This window comes from Chrysemys picta, chromosome 7, assembly GCF_011386835.1.
Source record: "Chrysemys picta bellii isolate R12L10 chromosome 7, ASM1138683v2, whole genome shotgun sequence".
Classification (NCBI taxonomy): Eukaryota; Metazoa; Chordata; order Testudines; family Emydidae; genus Chrysemys; species Chrysemys picta.
This window is the reverse complement of record NC_088797.1, coordinates 85,580,520-85,598,150: the sequence shown is the minus strand read 5'-3', so window position 1 is coordinate 85,598,150 and position 17,631 is coordinate 85,580,520.

Genomic DNA, 17,631 nt, shown 5'->3' with positions numbered 1-17,631 from the left:
AATTTGAAACCTGTAAGGCCTGCTTTTTCAGTGCACTTAGCATTATATAACACTTTAGACTGCCAAAGCACAGCTTCCATTGATTTCATTTGCAACTGTGAATGCTGAGCACTTTACAGAAGCATAGAAATGTAGAGCTGGAAGGGACCTCAAGAAGTCATCAAGTTCAGCCCTTGCTCTGAGGCAGGACCAAGTAAACCTAGATCATTCTTCACAGGTGTTTGTCCAACCGGTTCTTAAAATCCTTCCGCAACATCCTTTGGAGCCTAGTCCAGAGCTCGGCTACCCTTATAGTTAGAAAGTTTTTTTCCTAATAGCTAACCTAACTCACCCTTGCTGCAAATTAAGCCCATTACTTCTTGTCCTACCTTCAGTGGTAGTCTCAAGACTAAACATACCCAGGTTTTTTTAACCTTTCCTCACAGGTCAGGTTTTCTTAAACCTTGTAATATTTGTTTTACTCTTCTCTAGACTCTCTCTGATTTGTCCACATCTTTCCGAAACTGTGGCGCCCAGAATTGTACACAGTACTCCAGCTGAGGCCTCACCAGTGACAAGTTGGGTGGGACAATTACCTCCCATGTCTTAAATATGATACTCCTGTTAATACACCCCAGAATTATATTAGCCCTTTTCCACAATTGCATCACATTGTTGACTCATTCAATATGTGATCTGCTACAACCCCAAAGCCTTTTGAGCAGTACTACCACCCACCAGTTATTTCCCATCTTCTTTGATTTTTCCTTCCTAAGTGAAGTACTTTGCACTTATCTTCATCGAATTTCATCTTGTTGATTTCAGACCAATTCCCCAAATTGTAAAATTGGACCTTTGGTCTGACCCAGTATGGCCATTCTTATGTTCTTATATGTTCTTATGTTAATTAATCACGGTTGTTTTGAATTCTAACCCTGTCCTCCAAAGTGCTTGCAGCCCCTCCCAACTTGGTGTCTATGATGCTGGCAGACCAGCTGCCGGCTTCTGCCAAGGCCCCTAAGCCTTCCTGAACACTGACAAATGCACAGTTGGAAACCAGTCTGGCTCACCTGTGAGTTAGCATTGTTAAAACAGATGTTAAGTTGATAAGAATGTGTTTAGTTTTGATGAAATGCTTGGAGGATGCTGTATGTATTGATCTCACTTATAACATCCATAGCCCATGGTATAAAGTTATATTGAGTGTTTACATTATAAACCTCTGTAATTGTGTAACTCACCAAACAGGAAAGAAGCATTAATTAGTGCCAAATGCTGGTCCTGCACACAAGAAGGCCCATTGAAACTAAATGAACCATTGTGAAACATCAAAGGACAAAGACTTTGTTGATTGCTCCCCCCACACCCATGAAGAGAGGATCTATGTGTGAACTCATCCCATGAGCTTGAACTCTCGGGGAAGGCAATAAAAATGCCTGACAAAAAGGAACTGTATCATTATGCTGCTTGGAATTCGGAGAGAGCAATATTTCTAAGCATAAGCAAGGGATCCCCAAGCTGTTTAGTTTGGGTTTAGCCCTAAAGGACAAATAGAGCTTCCATATATAACAGCTACTATCACCTTTTGAAACCTAAAACTGTAACTCATTTGTGTATGTTTACCTGCTTTAACCTTGTAAATAACTCTCATTTCTTTTCGTAGGCTACGTCTACACTACCCGCCTGAATCAGTGGGTAGAAATCAATCTCTCGGTGATCGAATTATCGCGTCTCGTCGGGATGCAACATTCGATCCCGGAATCGGCGCTTGTACTCCACCAGGGCAGGTAGGAGTAAGTGCCGTCGACGGGGGAGCCGCGAAGGTCGATTTGCCACCATCCTCACAGCGAGGTAAGTCGGCTCCGATACGTCAAATTCAGCTACGCTATTCGCGTAGCTGAATTTGCGTATCTTAAATCGACCCCCCCCATAGTGAGGACGTAGCCTAATAAATCTTTAGTTTATTGCAAAATTAGCTAAAGTGTTGTCTTTGGTGAGACATCTGGGCTGCAATTGACCTGGGGTAAGTGCCTGGTCCTTTGGTTACTCCTGGGAGTAGCCTGAATATTGATGTAATTTTTGGTGTAAGGGGCATCTCTCACAAAGGCAAGCTTGTCTAAGTGGCAAGATAGACCACAGCACCCAAGAGGACTGTCTGTGACTCCATGATAAGGGCCTGAGGAGTTCACAGTTGATACTTGGTTGGTGAAATCTAAGCATAGAACTCACAGCCAGTTTGGAGTTTGTGCCCTGCTCCTTTACAGTCTGCCCTGAAGTTGGCACTCATGGTCGTGAGCCATTCTAGACAGTGGCGTCTTCACATTTTATAAGCATACTCTCCAATCCATTATACAAGTTATTAATGAAAATTTTGACTAGTATTGGACCCACGACTGACCTCTGTGGGGCCCCACTAAATATACCTGTGCAGTTTGACAGTGAATCATTAACTACTCTTTCAGCACAGTCTTTCAACTTCTACATATCAGACCACAGGGTCTCAAGTCAGGCACTCAGCAAATGAGAAACACACAATTAGTGACCACCTGTGAAAAGTATGGTTTAAGTGACGAGCTTGGCCTCACACTGGAAACTCTGGCACAGGCAAGGATAGAATCCAGTTCTCCAGGGCAGTATTCAACTCCTTCACCACACAACCCTGATTCACTCCATCCTGCGCACTGAATGAGGTCCTGGGGAAAAAACCATCATATATGATCATGTAATTAAAGACTGTATGATAATGCATATGCAAAGAGGGCCAAATTAAGGTTACATGAGCAACCTTAATTTGGCATTTCCTGACGTTGGAGTGCTTGATTTTGAAACCTTAATAATGTTCTCAACATATTTTTGTGGGTACTTTCCTAGTTTTTGTTTTGTTTTGTTTTTTTGTTAAGCCAACTAAGAAAAACAGAAAACATATTGATACCCACCTGGGTCATCAACAAAGTCAGAATTTTAGCTCCATCACACAGAACTCTGCCACTTGAGCTAATGAAGGAACTGATAGCAGTAGTAGGTTGTCATTCTCTGTCTGGACCAGCATTAGAGGGGGCTGAGCACTTTGTCAGTGGGTTTCACAGATATTTGCTCTCAACAGAAGAATTGTGAGACTCAGGAATCTTGATGTTCCACTCCTGGCTTTGGAAGGACTGTGCTCTGGGGGACACAGACCCTTCTATCCTTTCCCTGCAAGCATGAACCCTCCTGCCCCCGACCCTCCAACCTGTCCCACTTCTGTCTCTTCCCCCACCTGACTCCTCATCCCATTTCCATTTTCCTCACCTAGCCAGTCCCAGTCTCCACTCCTCAGGCTTCTCATCCCAGTCCCAGTCTCTTTGGTCAGCAAATCCTAGTCTCACCCCTCCAGACACGTCATCCTGTCTCACCCATTCCCAGTCCTCACATCTCCTGGCTTCTCATCTGATCTGCCTCTCCCTTCCAATCTTCCATTCCCCCTTTCTCCCAAACACACACACATTGACCATCCTCACCAGCTTCCAATTCCAAACTCCCTCCTCAGCCTCTCATACAATCTCAGTGTCATGCCCCCCACCTTTTCCATCTCTTTTCCTAGCCAGTCCCAGTTTTGCTTCCACACCTCTACTCCTTGTCTGATCTGTCTCCCCACCCCTCTCACTTGCCTTCCCAGTCCCACACCCCACTGATTATCAGTCCCAGTCTCCCCATCCACTCTCAGTTTCTCACCCACCAACTGGATCCCAGTGTCCCCTCCCCATTTCCCTCCTCAATTATCAGTCTCACTTTCCTTGCCCAGATATTCCCAGTCCTAGTCCCCACCTGGCTCCTAATTCCAATCTTTTCCCACCCCAACTCCCAGTCCCAGTTTCCCTCTTCCCCTTGTCTAGCCTGCAGTCTGTCTGTCCTCCCTTCCAAAGCTTCTTAACCCAATCTACTTCCCCTGCCCTCAACAAAGGTCTGGCTTTTGTCACCTCTGCATTCAAATCAGGCAGCTTCCTCCTCCACACAGCCTGGGCCCAGCAGGGGAATCATTGAGAGCACAGAAAAGACAGTCTCTTTGCTCTCAGGCCAGGTGCTTGGAAGTTGGATCGGACCAGCCCGCAGCAGCCCAGAGCTGCAATTGCAGGGAAAGTCCTCCTCAACCCCAGGCTGAGCATGCCCAGTGAAGCGAGAATCTTTGGGGAATTTTGCTGCTAAAATCTATGAAGTCACTATGAACAAGTGCACAATATGGCTATTTTTTAAAAAGTGTTTATAACATGCCCAAATTTAGACAGATTTTCATGGAGATGATGGCAAAAGGCACATCCCTGATGCAAAGGCCCCTAGGTCCCAGCTGTGATACAATAAATGTTCTATATAAAGCTGGTCAGAACATTTCCAGTGAAAGCATGGGAGCACTAGAGCTGTTTAATAAAATGGCCACCAAAATTTTCTAACTTGGCAAAACAATGTTTTTTTCCCAAGCTTTGTTCTTGGCAATGACTGAACTGGTTTGGCTGAATTTTTCCAAAAAACAAGACACCAGGCATTGCAAATTTCAGCCCAAATAGTTAATGTTTGGCAAAATTATAAGTAACTGAAAACAGGGTCTTACAATGGGAAGTATTGGGCAACCTTAATAATAGGTGAGCCACCAGCCTTGTCTATAATAAAGGCATATATGGGTACCATAGCAAGTCACTTCAGATTTGGACAAGGCACATAGTTATACGCATGAGAAAAGAAAACTGTTTTAATCTCTGGGAAAATATTTAATTAGAGTCCACTGGGAGAAAGCAGTTGTTGCCTGCACTGAGAAAAAGTAGGACTAGAGTCTTTGAACAGGAAATGGGCTTAGCACTTGACGAAAACACATTATCAGTTCCCATTAACTTCACTGGCAATTGAGTGTGCTCAACACCTTCCAGGTTTGAGCCACATAAGGGAAAACTTGGCACAAGGGCAATTACTAATTAATAATAGTGTCAACCAAGAATGAATTAAGTATCAGAATATGATGTTCCAGACAATCATGTAAAGGGATCAGATCTTCAGACAGTAAAGTTGAGGTCTTGATGTGATTTCTGTTATCTCAGATCAAACAAAACCAATGCTTCCCAGCAGCAGATTCCCGGGACATTTTAAGCCGAGCGGTGGTCAGTGGGATCCACAAGAGGGTGAAGTCATGAATTCTATTCAGACCCTTAGGAACCTCCACATACAGGTAGCATATTTCACACACAGGTTGGAGCAACAGCACAATAATAACTATTGTTTGTTAACGAAAGGGGGAGGGGAGATTATCAAAGACAAGTGTGTACAGCCTTGTCCTCTGATTCCTTGCTTCTCAGCTCTCCAGTCTAGACAAACCATTGCAGCCAAAATCATCTTCCTCTCCTACCCTTCCCACCACATCACCTCCCCTAAATTCCCTTCCTACAGGCTTCCTGTAACTTTCTATATCAAGTTCAAATTCCTTGTCCTCACCTTCAAGTGTTTACACAATTCTGGACCTAAGCACCATTTATGTGGTGCACTGTGCCCACTCCTAACTTCTTGCTGCTCTTTTTTCATATTGCCCCCCAGGCCAGCCAACAACCTCCCTCTCTTCTCTGCCACCATTCAACCTCACTGACTATCCTCCTTCCCTCCTCGAAGTTCACTTATTTCTGGAAGCTTTGCAGAACTAACCTCCACCTGATGCTTTCTTCTCCTGCTCCAGTGCCAGACCTTTATATTTATTGTAAAAAAGTAAAATAAAACAAAAAATCCACAGAAACAAACAAAAAATGCAAATGAAAATAACAACAATCACCCTCTCTCCCACCAGGACCCCAGGTTAGTCCCTTACAAAGTGACAGTATCCCAATGACTTTATTCCCCTTCCATTATTCAGTCCCCATCCCCCTACAGACAATGGTCTATTGCCCTTTTTTGGTTGACTTACCTAACATAGATTGCAGGCTCCTCAGGGCAAAAACTGGGTCTTCCCACTTGCCTTTAAAGCACCCTGACCATCAATGGCACCATGTAATAATATTGTGTGTGGTGTGCAGGGTGAAAGAGCATAACAGTTCCCAAACAGCTTGTGGTGACTGTTGTGCAGTTTGCCATAGGAAATAGTGATGGCTGACAGCAAGCCCAGCTCTGACTGAAGTTAGAGCAGAATGCACCATGTGAAAAGACAGCATGTGATGTTAGTTGTAACAAGAAAAGCTGAAATGCACATGGTTCCAAAGTATGTGTTAATGCAGGATACAACTGCTAATTCTAATTGAATCAGAATTAGAGCTGGTTCAAAAATGTGCTTTTCCCTGTAGAACATTTAGGCAAAAATCAAAATATTTCAGCCAAAAAATAAAAGATTTCAAGTTGGAATTATTGCCACAGTGCCCCATGGGAACTGTAATCTGGCTGGGGAGCCTGATCCATAGCAGAGAATGGGGACATGAGGATATCAAACTACTACTACACTGCAGCAGGATATCAGAATCTAAATGTTTGGGGATTGGAGCATTTGGGGTTGTTGGTTTTTACAAAAAAAATCAAAATTTCCCACAGAAATCAGAAACTTTTCATGAAAAACTCAGTCAAAAACCCAATTTTCCACTGAAAAACAGTTTTTGATGGAATGTTTTAACCAGCCCTAATCTGAATGTCATTTTCTCAGCAGCATAGCTTTGTGAACTGAGATGTAAACAGCTAGCCCCCTATGCTGTGAATGGGAAATCATTTTGACAACAAGTAATGGTGGGTGAACCTCAGTAGATTCAGAGTTTTGGATTACTCAAATATTTGTACGCTTATTCTAGATCCAGAAAATGGGCTGAAAACTCACAAGATTGCCAGCAGCTCCTATCCTTTCTATCTAGTCTATCTATTTATTTTGACATGCCCACATCAGCCTGATTTCTGAGCACAAATGACAGCGTCTGAGAAAACAAAATGTACAGCTGAACACAATCAACATATCGATGGCAGTGCAGCCCACGATGGTTCACTATCTCCTTGGGGGCCACTCATACACAGTGAAAAGGGTTGACAGAATGGAATTTTGCAGTAGTCTACATGAAAGAGTCCTTGGGACAGATGAGTAACTGCAGAATATCACCTTCTGAGATCTCCCAGAATGAAGCCACTAAAGTGTGACTCCATCTAGTCCTGCCAAGGTCTGTATGTGAGTCAACACCACTTTGTGCACTGACAGAAGTAAAGAAAGTCATAAGCTGAGGAGAGCATGGAGCAATGAGACTAGTAAAGTCTGATTACCATATCCAGACCTAACACTGAACTGAAAGGGGGAAAAGAAATCAGTGGATGCCAGATGATGCCAGAGTTGTTTTCTCACAATCTTCTCAATCTTTCCTCAAAGGTAAAAACAGGGCAGTAAGTGGCAAGCTTGTCAATGTCAAAATGTGTTTTTTTCAGGAAGAATTGGACATCCATTTGACTGAAGCTCTCATAAGGAGAGGTTAATATCTACCAATTATAGTCCCTTACACTCCCCCTCCCAATCTTCTTGTTTTTACCAAACAAGAAGGGCCTGCCTCTATTTTTCAGTTTCCAAGCAACTCCAGAAACTCCATGAACAAAACTGACAAAAACTCCTTCATTCATTCGTTGCCACCTCCATCCACAGCTCTGCTGCCACAGAGCCAGATAAAGCAGCCTGACTCGGACCCATCTGATCCACGGAGCAGATGGACAATTCCTCATAGAGAGCAAATGTTGATTCTTTCTGAGTGGAGACAGCCTGGATTAACTTAATTGCTTGCCGCAGTTCTGGCTATCAGATCTGCACAAAAGCAGCAGTGAAGGACAATAAAGCTCTATGAGCCTTCAGCGCAGCCACAGCATGCGGACCTAAAAAAACTCTCTATGCTACAATGAGTGACCACCCTTATACCCTCAGGGCTTGGCTTCACTGCAACAGTTAGTTCAAGTTACTACACTCAAGTTACTGCACTTGAACTAGCCTAGCCCAACCACTCTTCGAAACAACACGGCAGTTACACGGAGTGATTGGATTAGCTGCTGATGGAGTTGTTGTAATTTGAGCTGTAGCATCCTCACTGCATTACTAGCTTAAGCATCAGCATCTCTGGAGCTTTAAGCCACCCACTCACCCTTCCCTACCCTACCCCTGATGGACCAGCTAGCTCAAGCTTAAAGCACCTCTTAGCTCAAGCTGGAGATTTGTGTGTGTGGATGGGAGTCAAGTTAGGGGTAACACTCAAGCTAACTGTACTGTGAAGACACAATCTAAGAGGTGGTTCCTCCTCTGGGACGGCTATGCAATATATTAGTAGGGTGATGCAGGGATGCTTGCACTGCTGCGTCCTTTCTTGAGCCTATTCTGTGGCTAGAGGACTTCAGTTCTTAGAGGTCTCAGTCCAGCATACTTCACTCAGAAAATAGGAAAGGATAAATCCTGATATTTGGTTGTTAATAGTTTTGTCACGTTTGCATCTTACCAAAGAGCAGCATGCTCTAGTGGAAAGGCAACTGGACTGAGAAGTAGGCGACCCGACTTCTATTCTTTGCTCTGCTATGTGACCTCAGCAACTCTCTGTGACTGTTTCCCTTCCACCCTTTGTCTCACTTGCTTGTTTCAATTGTAGGCTCTTGGTGGCAGGGACTGTCTCGTGTTATGTTTTTGTACAGCACCGAGCACAATGGGGCCCTGATCTCAGCTGGGGCCTATGGGTGCTACTGTAATAAGAATATTAGTTCTACATATGGATTTGCTTCTACTTATTTCAATTCCTATTCTTACTAGATACTGATCATAATGTTGAATTGATCATATTGTGTTAATGGCAAGTTACAACAGATGAAGCTGGGCTCAGCAGGAGAAAGCTCACTTTTAAATGAAAATAACTTAAAATAGAATTATGTATTTGGAAAAATACAGGCAAAGTAAGCAGCTTTGTATAAATGTTCTCTCTTTTCAGTGTTGCCCAGTTCCATTTCAAAGGAACTATTGTCCAAAGCCACAGTTCGAAAGTTCATTACAAACGTATTACTGGGCATGAAATATATACACTCACATGCACGTTTCTCTGCTCACTCTGAAACAAAATTCCACCATTAGTAAGCAGAGAGATGGAAAAGCACAGATAATCAGCTCATGTGCTGTTACCACTGGATCATGGATCATAATCATTTCTGTTACCCTATGCTCCCCATCTATTTGTTGTATCTACCTGTTGTCTCTTGTCATACACATAGAATTGTAAACAATTTGGGGCAGAGGCCATCTCTGTGTGTGTCTGTGTGTGGGGGGGGAGGGTGCCTAGGCCAATGGGGCTTTGATCATAGAGTGGGGCCTCTATGTGTTATTGCTACAGAAACAATTACAGTAACATAATGAAGAAGATACTATTTAGATCAGTGAAACTTCCTATTTTGTTATCAGAATAGTTTTTTGGTATAAAATTTCTTTCAGTATAACTTTTTTAAAAAAATTTAATTTATTACTCCACCTTTAAGAGAGAGAGATTTTTTCTTAAATAAAATCTTATCTATTCTAATCTGGTAGTAAGGCACAGGAATGGGATTTCTTGTGGTGTCATTTAGTGATACTGTTTGTTTTTTGTGCTCTCTTTTTAATAGTTAAATCAGTGCATATTCTTCTAACATTTATATTATAGTGAACTGGCAGGAATATTTGGCTCTCAGAATTGAAGTATCTGGGGCAGACTGACATGCGGTGGCAGAACTATATGGGGTGCAGGACTGGAAAAACTGGAGATTCTGCAAGTCTACACTGAGGTGCTTGGCCGAGTTGTGTGGTGGCCTGAAACTGGAATAGCAGAGGGTATTGCAGTAGGGCAGTAATAACATTCATTGGCAGAGATGTGCAGGATCCAGGATAGGAATATTAAGGATCTTGTAGGTCAGGACTGAGAATCATTAGAATCATAGAAGATTACGGTTGGAAGAGAGAGAGGTTGGAAGAGAGAGAGATCTGCAGTGATTCTGCAGGTCAGGAGGAATTAAATCATAGAATCATAGATTATAGGACTGGAAGGGACCTCGAGAGGTCATCGAGTCCAGTACCCTGCCCGTATGGCAGGACCAAATACTGTCTAGACCATCCCTGATAGACATTTATCTAACCTACTCTTAAATATCTCCAGAGACGGAGATTCCACAACCTCCCTAGGCAATTTGTTCCAGTGTTTAACCACCCTGACAGTTAGGAACTTTTTCCTAATGTCCAACCTAGACCTCCCTTGCTGCAGTTTAAACCCATTGTTTCTGGTTCTATCCTTAGAGGCTAAGGTGAACAAGTTCTCTCCCTCCTCCTCATGACACCCTTTTAGATACCTGAAAACTGCTATCATGTCCCCTCTCAGTCTTCTCTTCTCCAAACTAAACAAACCCAGTTCTTTCAGCCTTCCTTCATAGGTCATGTTCTCAAGACCTTTAATCATTCTTGTTGCTCTTCTTTGGACCCTTTCCAATTTCTCCACATCTTTTTTAAAATGCGGCGCCCAGAACTGGACACAATACTCCAGCTGAGGCCTAACCAGAGCAGAGTAGAGCGGAAGAATGACTTCTCGTGTCTTGCTCACAACACACCTGTTAATGCATCCCAGTACACTGGCACTGGTTCCCAGCTGTGTGGGGGGAAGCTTCCACCCTTCCAGCTTGCACTATCTTAGGCTCCAGCTGGTGCAGCTGTTCCCTGGTTGTCAAGAACATCTCATTTACTGCAAGTAACTTTCTGAATGAGAAGAACAAGCCCTGTTGCCATTTACCCCCTTTGGCCATATATGTTTATACAGCCTCCGTCCACCAAGTGATGATTTGTTTAGCACGAGAGCTGGCAGAAGATGATAATTCCATTTTGTGACAACTTCTGAAGTTCCGACATTTGGTTCCATTCTGCACTGGAATGGAATACAAACCTTTCCATATTTTTACAAGTGGACTTGTGTCAAAGCATCCATTTTCAGATCGAAGAGGTCAGGTTTTCAGTTCCTCTCTCTCACTGGCCATAGAGTGACCTGGCCCCTAGAAACCTTTCCATCAAAAAGTTAATCAAAACGGATACATTTCAGCTTCAAGGAGACAGCATACTTCAAGGAAAACACATTTCACTGGAAATGTTCTGACCAGCTTTATATAGAACATTTATTGTATCACAGCTGGGACCTAGGGGCCCCCACCACTGGCCCATTATGCTATATATACATATAGTAAAAGACTGTAAACTCTGGGGGAAGGGACCAGACTGACAAAGGTCATACAGAGGAACAGAGAGGCTAAGTGACTCACCCAAGCTCAACCAGCTGAACTGGGAATAGACCCCAAGTCGCTGGACTCCCAGCCTAGTGTCCTACCCACTAGACCATCCCACTGCTTGACAAGCTGAGCCTGAGCACTGAGCAGGCGAAGATGTTACGTATTCATTTCTTTATTATTTTTCTGGGCTCCAAATACATTGTGGTGAATCAGCGAGATGGCAGATCTTGGCATGTGTTGAGTCAAGGAAAACCAAGCCCAGCCGACTCCTACAAGGCTGGGCTCTCACATGTCCGGAGCATGTCTCCCTGCCCCCATCTCTTTACAGCAATTTCTACCATTTTCTAACATCATTTAAGTTTCTAAAGTAATTTCTTTTTTTTAAAAAAGCAAACCATCTACCATATGTTCCACCCTGAAAGGCGTAATTGTTGTCAGATAATTAAGACACTGAGGTGAGCACTCGGAGATTCCTTTCCTCAGCCCTACACATTGTCCCGTCTCTGTCCCTCTTTCAATAAGGCTTTGAGGGCTCTGCTTTTCTAACTTCCTCCTCAGCAAGAAATGAAAGAGCCACTAGAGTGACCCTCTTCACAGCTCTCCCTCTCGCTTTTCATTTATTTTTTGACACCCAACAATAATCATGGCTTGATGCTGGCCTGCTGTTCTCATCTGTCACTGGGTCAAGGGGCTTTCGGGGACACTGCCTGGCCCATTCAGAAACTTCCCCTGATTGAAAAGAACAGACAGGGAGAGAAAACAGGGCCAGGAATACCGCATGCAGTACAGAGGTGGTCAGTCAGAGGTTCTCCAGCTCATCTCACTGTTCATTTCCCACAGGCCAGAACATGAGGACATACAGTTTTCTCTTTACACTGGCATTTGGTTTTACTGATCATTACCCATAGTGATGATTTGGTTACACTGGCCAATACTCACTTTCCAAAAGCCATTTCTCATTTCTGCTGATTTGTTCACCCCCTTGCTCATTGGACTGGATCCGATAAGATGCTGAGTAGCCACAATCCCTATCAGAATCAATGGGAGTGGAAGGCGCTCCCGATTTATAGGATTGGGCCTTTACTAATCAGCAGGGTATACGCTTGTAAGGAGCAGATTGGAAATTCTTTCTGCAGTTTTATCTGATGCTTTCAAAGGCAGGAATGAATTTTGCACATCTGGGAGTACAAGGCACCTGCAGGTGAATAAATTAACAGTTGGTGGGAGCGTGAATGAAATCCAAGCATGCTGACCTGTTTTGGTACTAAAACAATGGAGCCTTCCCTGTCCTGAAGATTGGAAGTTTTGCTTTCATGCACATCTGATTTTGGAAGCTCACTGTTCTGTGGTTCTATAGAGAGGGCCAAATTGTCAGAGTAGCCTCAACCCAGCCTCCAAATGAGTGCATCCATAATTGTGCACCCCAGGCTAATTCGAGTACACAGCTTGGGGTGACTGTGTTTTGGGGTGATCCAGAACTCAGGTGTGCACATGTGCATTTCCACACACAAATGTAGTTTCAATCAACAAAACCATTACCAAAAGAGGAGTTGGCCAATTCAAGCTAACAGTATTTTATTCTACATTTACTCATTTCATGAAACTAAGCCAGACGTTGAGAGTCCTATCATTTTAGCATAACAACAACAACAACAAAACCCTACATTTAATGGTGACATTTCTGTAAGCTAAAATTTAAAAAATGTTTAAACTCCCAAACAATTAATAGAGTGGATGTGCAGACTTAAAACTACAGATAGAGTTGTATTTTCTATTCCTTTCTCACTTACATCCAAGTCCTGAATTCATGATTCTTTGCTTCCCCTATAATAATTGATTAAATCATGAGTAATTAAAACAGTACAAGGATCACAATGTTTCTTGTAGTGTGTTTGATGTCATCTTTGAGGACACTGGTTTCTTATGAATAAAATGATCTCAGACTATGTCAGGACTTGAAATTACAAGACAAGATTTTTCCATTTCCTGATAGATCTTTCTGGAATTGTCCTTTCACTTTATATATTTGATGCATAGGCTCCTATAGCACTGGGAAAGGATATCTATGTAGAGCTGCAGTAAATATAGACCTGTCTGAATGCAAAGGGTTACAATTGCTGCAACTCTCGTGTTGAATCTAGAGGAAGGTCTTTAAACCACCCACATTTCCCCCTTTGCTAGCTCCACCTTCCCCCATCCCTGAACTGGGGTTTGCTTTATTTGGATTTTGATCTAAAAGAAACACCACACTAAAGGGTGCCTATCCAAAGGCATATATACACCTCTATATATACACCGATATATACACCTCTACCCCGATATAACGAGACCCGATATAACATGAATTCGGATATAACGCAGTAAAGCAGTGCTCCGGGGGGGCGGGGCTGCTCACTCCGGTGGATCAAAGCAAGTTCAATATAACACAATTTCACCTATAATGCAGTAAGATTTTTTGGCTCCCGAGGACAGCATTATATCAGGGTAGAGATGTATTTAAAAACAAAATACCATAAGAGTTACAAATCATAAATCCTGCAAAGCAGCAGCATTTCTCCTTTTTCCCATCAGATCCCACCTCATCAAACTGATGCGGGTGTCCATGATCTTCTTTGGTCCCTGAAGCTCACTACCTATATAACTGACTCTCTTCCACTTTGGTTGGTTAAAGCAAGTGGCGTGGCTATTAAGTGGCACTAGCAGTGTCTCACTTAGTGAGTGGAGGATGGTGACTACCCTTAGACATGTAGAGGTCAGGCACAAACTGGAAATCTGCTCTCTAAATCAGGCTCACAACGACTGTTTGCAGGCACAGTGGGTAATTTCACTTGTGGACAGACACAAACATAGCTATTGTAAAAGAACAAAACACTGAAACCGGAGAGGCCAAATTACCTCTAAGAGGAAGAGGCAAACTAGGATTAATAAAGAGCGAGGTTTACAGGAAGCACATGGATTGGGGAGAAATATCACTCTATTTTGCTTGGAAGGAGCCCAGTTGCATCCAGTGATGGGCAGCAGTACCAAACCCGAAGATAGCTGTGCTATCATTTGGCTTTGCCAGGACAAAGTGAACCACTGTGGCCTAGAATGTTCTCGTGCTCCTGTCTGCACTATAGCCCCCAGTTTGTGAACAGCAGCCACCATCAAATAAAACTACCATCACTGTTATAACAAAGAAAGAAAGGCCTGAGGGGCCTGCACTACACTGAACAACTGTCTATGCCTTCAACTGCATGCCAGCCTGTTAAAAGAATGACACCAATGGTTACTTAGCAGACTTACGGCTGGAAAGGAACCAAAGCTCTTACTTTGGGCATAAATCCCAAAGGATATGACTAAGGTGCACTCAGAACATGTAAAGAGCTGCAAACACTGGGACAGCAGTACCAAAGATGTCATTTTTTAAAAGGCTCACCTTGTAGAGAAAAGAGGTGTGATGCTTCCATGTATTTCTGCCCAGGATCTCATAGCTAAGACTGATCATAGTGTATGAAATGCATGTTATTATAAGCCCAAAGATACCATGTTCCAGGCTGTCTTCTACTGAAAACAATTGTGGAGTTATTCATGAATACAATGGACTATGCTGTAATAACTGAGCATATTCTAGACCATAGATTCCATTGGATGGCAGTCCTGTCAGTGATTCACCTCCAGTTCAAAAGCCAGGGATTCAGAAAGGAAACCTGCTCCTGATATTTCCTTTCATTCTGACAAGGAATAGGGATGTGCCTATGCAGAGAACATGAGAAAAACACAGACCTACTCACCTGATATATGAGGAACCATTAGTAATGATGTTACAAGTCTTTGTTGGATGGCATTTGGAGTCAGTCATTAAACCTGCAAGCTTTGGAAGACAAATCATTCTGTGAATGTTCATTAAAATGCAATCGTGGATTCATGAAGTTCAGAGAGAGAAAAGGGGACTCCCCTAAGGTTTTGATCTTTAAGGATGATCCTTCTGTGGGCCCCCTGGACTTTATAGATGGCCCCTCAGAATTTTGGGAAGGATAGATTTTGAATTTATAAAGCATATATTTTGGCCCAGAATATCTCTTCTGCTGGGTAAGCCCATGAGAGGAGTCACAGAAAGAGGATGTCTGTGGGAGGGAGGGAAAGGAGGTGGGCAAGGCGACTGGGGGGCAGAACATCAGGAAGCCTTCTTCCTCCCTTCCACAGGATCTCCTGTGGACTTGGTGAGGGGAGATTCTCTCCTGTGGACTTTAGGGGGTGCACAGAAATAGGGCTCTAGCTGGGTACATGCATCAGTGCCCCAGTGAGCCTTAGGAGGCTTGTCAGGCATCCTCTCCACACCCTCCCACAGGTATTAGGAGACTCGTTGGGGCCCTCAGTCACCCATCTGCAGATGGTAAAAGGTTCATGAGGGCCCCTACTCATGAGCCCTGGGAGGTTAGTAGAGTAGCCCAGCAGTCCTACCGAGGCTACTCCAGGGTGCTGACCATCACTTTTAGGGTCATCAGGATCTATGGACGGAGCATGTGCATCAGGACCCCACGAAAAACCTACTGTGATTGGTTTGCCATGGGGGGGTGGGACAGGAGGCCTGGTGATCATTACAGAGGGAGTGATGACTCTCTGAGGGTCTGCAGAAGGGGTGGAATGTCCCTGGCTGCTGCCTCACCAAGTCTTACTCAGTGCCTTCCAGCTATCCCCCCTTCTCCCATGCTCCCCTTCTCACCATCCCTGTCTGCTACTGGGAAAGGACTAGAAAATCCAGTAAGCAGTGGATCTTCCAGCCTGCCCCACCTCCCCTCCACCACCCCACAGGGCTGGACTCTGCTTGCTGCAGGTAGCCTAGCCCAAGTTGAGTTTTATTGCTAGAAGGCCTTCCTCACTTTGGAGGGAGGGAGCAGGACTGGCCCCTTAATTGCTAATTAGCAAAAATCAGTCATTTGCATTAGGGTTGTTAAAAAATACAGGACAGACCTTAGATGTCCCCAATCTTGACTTGAACCTCTGGTGGCAAGTCCCTTTCCCCTCACCCCCATGCTTCCTAGGATTTCTCCCTCTCCAGCTCTGGATGCTGCTGAGAACCCAGGGCTTCAGGTGCTGGGTGAGCAGCTGCTACGACTCCTGATCAGGTTCCACATGGTGCCAGCAGCTGACTTGGAGGCTGCAGTGGCTGGTATTTGCCTGCTGCGGCACTGTGCATCCTGCTGGGGATGTTGGCAGAGACTCTGCGAGCAGGGAGGCTACACCCGGGGAGTACTGGCCCCCTGCCAGATAGAGCCCCTTCCTGATCCTGGCCCTTCAGCGCAGTTTCAGAGCACACATCCCCACCCCATTGCCTTGCCAGACAGAGCCTGCACAGGGAAAGCAGACTGGGCTAAGGGCTGGAATCAGCAGGGGGCCCCTTCCAGCAGGGAGCCAGTACTCTTGGGTATAGCTTTCCACACCCCTCCCAACCCTAGCTCCTGAACATGGCCATGTCTGCCTTTCCTGTGCAGCACTGAAGGGCCAGGGTCGGGAGGGGAGTGGAAAGATGCACCCATGAGTACAGCCCCCTGCTGTTGAAATACAGGCTAAAAGGCGTCCTGTACTGATTTAGTACAGGACAGGCAATTTTCTATTTAAATAAGGGGACTGTTGGCAACCTTATTTGCAGGAGGTCTCCTTGTTGTACAATTAGTGAGGTTCTGCTGGATAAGATGGTCGGTGCAGATTGCTGCACCTCTCCAGACTCTTCCGGGTCCTTGCCCCTGGACACTTCTGAATTTGATCCTTTCCCCCTGCATTTCACATCTTATGTTACATTTGTTGTACAAATGACAGGAAGGAAGTGCCTGGAAGGAGATTCTCTTTGTGCCCCCTCAGCCTTCAGAAATCTCAAATATATAAACCCCCTTCATCATGGCCTATATACACAGCACACACACATGCCACACCACAGTAAGGGGCCCTGCCTTTACTTTGCATCACTCTGAAGTTGTCTAGGACTAAAATGCCTCCAAGCAGACAGCACAGTAGATTTACTTGGATACACTCTTTGCCTGCTGGGAACAGACCCGATGCCAAAAGCAAAGGTCAAAACTGTAAGTAATTAGTGCCACCTACTGTCCAAATGGGATTATGACACTCCCCCGCCCCTTCCACCTCTTTGCACACTAAAGGAAATGTCATTTAAGGAGCCACCTGGGCCTCTTTCACCAGTGTCTCTCTGGCTGAAATTCCAGTGCATTATAAAGTTCACAGACCTTGCAATTTTCTTACTGTTTCTGTCACACATTGAGGCAGAGCCATGTGGAGTTCCAGGACTGACAAAGGCAGGGAGACAGTGAGATGTGCAGCAGGTAAAGGTCAGGGTGCACCTTTCCTTGCTGAGGATTCCCTCTTTTTGGTCCTTTCACAAATTATTTTGTTCTATTGTTATTTTCTAGTGTCAAAGTTCCATTCATTTGTGATGTC